Raw genomic sequence first — 5,339 nt, 5'->3', positions numbered from 1 at the left:
CGCGGGAAAAAGGGCGGGGCCTCAGAGGAAGTGACGGCTCTGCCGGAAACGGGGCTGGTCTCCTAGGCGACCGCCTTGAGCGCGTAGTGTCCAGGATGCCGGGCTGCAGGGCTGGAACAGGGACCTCAGACGTAATAAAATCCAACCCCTTCCACTTTCCCAGGAGGAAACTGAGGGTTTCTTTTCCTACAGCACAAGAAGGCCAATGGAAGGACAAGTCCAGGGTCGACTCCGAGGTCAAAGGTGTCCCCGGACGGGAGTGTCCTGTTCTTGTCCTGTGCCCCGCATCTCTCCCTCCCTCCTTGGCTTCCACATCACCACATCATATTGGATTACGTTCTCTCCTTCACCTTTCCTGGGTCCTCCCTCTCAGGTTCCTCCAGCTCTTTCGTACATATACACTGCGTTATGAAATTCTTAACACTGTTTGATCCTAGGGGTTGTTCAAAAGAAAACCACAGGCCCAAAATGGAGTCCCTCATGCTAGGTCGAGTCACCAAACCGGGCCCTGCTCTCTAACCTAACCTAGGTGCAGTTTCTTTCTCCCCCCAAAACGTAGTCCGAACCGGTCAGTCAGGAACTTTCCCGGCTCAGCGTGGGTGACGTCATCTCCAGCTCCCCTCTCCCCCTGTCGCCACCCCCCCCCCCACCAAAAGTAGATGAGATGATCCTCAAAGACCCCCTGCCCTTCTCCCTGATGGAAGGTGACCTGGCCTGAAACAATTCTCTCTCTCCTTTCAGTAATGATTTCCTTTTCCCACCCTCCTTCCTACAAAGACCTTTAATTCTGTACAGCTCCAGGGAGCATCTCTCTGTTTACTAGACAGGATGCTGCCGTTCACTTTAAAAACCCAAGCTGATCTTTTAAATTACTCAGTTGAATTTCTGTTTGACAGCATACAGAGATGAATAAAGTTTGGTCCTTGCCAGGACCAAAGTCCAGAACCACCCTTTAATCCGATGAACAGATTCTATCCCACATCAACTTTTGCCCCTAAACGCACGGCAAGCAAATATGCCTCTAATCTGTGCTCTCAGGGGGCTCCACTCCCCTCTCCTCAACCAGCACCAGTTAAATGGACATAATTTCATATCCCTGGCCCATTTTGTTCTACGTAAAGGTGTTTTTTCCTAATGACTTTATTGCTTTGTTTTTTATATATGAGTCTTTGAGCCATCAGAACTGTTATTAAATGGCAGTTGAGATTTGTGTTATTTAGGATTTAGGCGTGGCTGCTGGCTACTTCCCTCTTAGTTACCCTGCAGTCTGGCTTGGCCTCAGTCTCTCCATTGGAACTCTTCTCACTAAGACCATCACCTCCTTATGCTAAACCAAATTGACCCTCCCCACCCCTATCTTACTGGACCTCTGGATAGCACTAAAAATATTTCTTCTTCCTCTTTTCCTATGCCTTTTTTTTCCCCTTCTAGCTCTCAAAGCCCCTCTTTCTCAGAATTCATTTATGAAGTGTATTGTTCATTTTTTGGCATTTCTTGTTTTGCTTTTTGTCCCTTCAATGTTGTAGCTTAGGGTTTTGACCTGGTTGCTAGCTGAGGCTTCTCCTCAGGCACTCCCAGTCACTCCCAGTCACTCCCGTGGCTTCACATACCATTTGAATTTGTTCTCAGCTGCAGACCCAGCTGCCATCCGGATTCTCCACTTAGTTGTCCCACAGGCCCCTCATACCTACCTAATCTCTTCCCCTGAGCCTGCTACCCCTCAGTGGATGGTATCACCACCAAGTGGTATCACCACTGTCAGATGTATAATACTTCCAGTACCCCACAACTTTCTTTGCGCTGCCCCTTTGTGGCCAATCACCTTCCTCTACCCTCAGCCCTTGGCAACCACTTTTCTGACTTCCCTCCTTAGAGTTTCCTCTTCCCCAGAAGGCCTCCTCTCTAGCTGGGCAAAATGCTTTTGAGATTCACGCATGCATTGCACGTATCGGTAACATGTTCCCTTTTTACTGCTGAGTAGTAATCCCTTGTATGAATGCATGACAGTTTATCCATCCACCAGCTGATGGACAATTAGGTTCTGGTCCCCCCCTTTGGCAATTATGATCTAATTATCTGTGTAAAAGTCTTTAAGTAGTTAGGGATTGCTGGTTTCATCATAAGTGTAAGTTTGACTTTATAAGAAACTGACAGACTGGGAGGGTCCTATGCAAATCACAGGGGAGAAGCTGACACTTCAGCCGATGGGAACCGTAATTAACTCAAATACCCAGCTATGCGCGTCCAGCCCTGGGAACCGTATAACTACTAGTGACCAGAAACTGCCAAAGCCTAGAGTGTTTGAGAGAAGGTGGTACAACGAAGACAGGATGCCTGTGGCACTTCCCACACACAACTCTGGGCACTCTCTTTGGGGCCCAGCTGTTCACTCCCATCAGCTGTGGCAGCAGCATCTCACATCCAGTGGCCCCAGGACTCTTCCCAGGCCATTTGAAAATGAATGGCTGGATGTTAATGTTTTACAGACTCAAAAGATGATAAAAATCAGCAAGCTTTGGGGTGGAGGCTTGTAAAATTGATACAAAAAGAAACAAATGATCTAAACCATATTTCAAATGAATAACATACACATAAATGGGCCATAACTAACCCAAATGATTTAGACTATTGAGACCATATGCCTTCAGGCTCAAGACAACAAGCACCTAAAACATATATCGAATTCTAATTAGTAAGCTTTTTTGCAGACATGGGTTGGTAATTCTGAAATGACATTCTGTACATTCAAAGATTGAGCAAATAATACATTGTGGATAATGGGAGCCACATTTCTCACTGCTGGAGAAGAGAGTTATATAAATTGCAAAAGGGGGAAGGATGAAAAACCTGAGAAGTCTCTTTTACTTTTTTTTTTTTTAAGATTTTATTTATTTGACAGAGAGATCACAAGTAGGCAGAGAGGGAGAGAGAGAGAGAGAGGGAGGAGGAAGCAGGCTCCCTGCCTAGCAGAGAGCCCGATGCGGGACTCAATCCCACAACCCTGAGATCATGACCTGAGCTGAAGGCAGAGGCTTAACCCAGTGAGCCACCCAGGCAGCCCCTCTTTTCCTTTTTTTTAAGATTTTATTTTTAAGTAATCTCTACCCCCAACATGGGGCTCGAACCTACAACCCCAACATCAAGAACTGTACTCACTGAGCCAGCCAGATGCCCTAATACCTGGGAATTCTTCATACTATTTGGGAACATTTTTCCAAATGTGAACCCAAAAAATGGTTGGAATAGACCAGTGTTTCTTAAACTCCCTTATATTAAAAATCACTTGGGGCTTTTGGTTAAAATTTAAAACTCCAGGACTGCTTTTCCCTCCCAAGGTTTTCTGCATCTGTCCATTCGGGCCTGAAAATGTGCATTTTACAACATCAAACACATTTTCGAGAGGGTGGATTAATTATATTTAAATTATCCGCTGTTCCACGCTCTACAGGAGGCCAGAATTAAGCCAATTCTAGAAATCTGTTGCCCCAAGTGAAGAGAATGGGTGTGGCATCTCTCTCTTTGTCTGAAATACACGTATTACAGAGTCGAAGCTTTCATACAAATACCAAGAGGCCAGAGGAAAAACCCTTGCACAATCTCCTGGGGAGAATATCCAGGAGAAATTCCAGAATTCTTCAAAAGTCAAGTGATCCATATATTTTCTAGAGTTAATACGTTTCAGGGATGAGTGGCTTGATTTCCATCCTTCCAACAGGACAAGTGCCTCCTGGTCTTGGGGCCTTTGCATATATGCCACATCAACCCAAAACACCAGCCCCACAACATGCTGGCAAAGTGGGTCCTTTTTTACCCATCAAAGCTCTCCTCAGATGTCAGCTTCTCTGAGTGGCCATCCAATCTCCCCTGCCCTGTGCCTCCCACCTCCATTTCTGCACCAAGCTTATTTCCTTTAGCGTACTCACCACTACCTGAACTCATCCCTTTTCCCACTGACCATCAGCACATTTCCTCCACACAAGTGAGGTGTGTTTTCCTCACGTCTCTTATCCCCAGCCCCTAAAACATCGAGATATATATATATATATATATATATATATATATATATATATATATCTCACATAAGAAATATCCACAGAATGATTTAACAACGCACCCGTGTATAGCAATCTCTTTCTTACAACGAACACGTTTGCCATGTGATAGGTGAAACGTAACCAAGTCAAGGGGGAAATAGACCTTTATGGTAACAAATTTTGTTTTCTTTCTCCCACACAGTTTAAGAAAACTAGACATTGCTGTAAGTTGGAAGAACATCTGAGTTTAGAAATGGGTCTTAGCCTTTTCGTCCATGATGGGTTTGTTGGCTAGAAAATCCGAGGCTGGCATTCAACTAATAAGTTATAAAGTGTCATCATACAGTGTTAATAGGTGTTTCATATAGTGCCGTGGCCAAAACAAATTTGGGACACAATAGAGCCACACAAAGGGTTTATCCAACACATGTGACCACTCCGTTCTCCTCCGCCTTGCCTTCCTTAGAACTTCTCACGTGAGCTGGGTTCCACAACAAGCACTTTGAGAAAGACCGCAGCAGACCAAATATTCGGACCACTTGGTACTCAAATGATTTCTAAAACTTCCCACTTCTCATTCTAATCCACAGTGACAAATTCGCTTCTCTCTAAAAACTGAGCAATGGGAAGTGAAAGTCTTAAGATGAGCAGAGGAAGGTGAAGTTGACTACGTGGCCTCATTCACATACATTCAGGTTTTATCGCAACTGTGGCCTCTGAGAAATTTGGGGGTAGCGTTTCTCAAGCAGGGGGAGGAAGAAGAGGGACATCCCACTGGGAGTCTGTCTCCCCTTTTGAGGCAGTGCCATGGCAAGCAGTTACTACCAATGAAGTGTGGTGTATCTCAGGGGCGAATTGAGACACTCAAAAAAGCGCCACTGAGAGGCGCTACATGAAAAGACACCTTCCCAGTGAGGTCTTCAGCTCATCCAACGCCAGCCTTTTTGACTTTCTGGCATGGCTTAAGCAAAACTCTAGCCCCAGTACTCTTAATACCTAAGGGTAATTAATGTATGTGAACACAGTTCCCACATCTAGAAGCTTCCAAATCAGTATATTGAAAACTGTTCTCAAATTTTAACTTGTAACACTGTCCAAAAGTATACCATGGGACTAAGTTTACCAAACATCTAAAAACATTATGAATCACGGCTCCTATTTTGTGGATCTAACATTTCTTTTTCCATTGTGAAGTGCAGCAGAAAAGCCACATAACCAAAAATCAAATAATTTAAATGTCCTTCAAATGAATTACCTATTGTCTTTCAATTATTTCTGAGCTAAACAAAGAACATTATTTTACTC

The sequence above is a fragment of the Mustela erminea genome, chromosome 5 (assembly GCF_009829155.1).
Source record: "Mustela erminea isolate mMusErm1 chromosome 5, mMusErm1.Pri, whole genome shotgun sequence".
Classification (NCBI taxonomy): domain Eukaryota; kingdom Metazoa; phylum Chordata; class Mammalia; order Carnivora; family Mustelidae; genus Mustela; species Mustela erminea.
Note: the sequence above shows the minus strand (reverse complement) of the source record.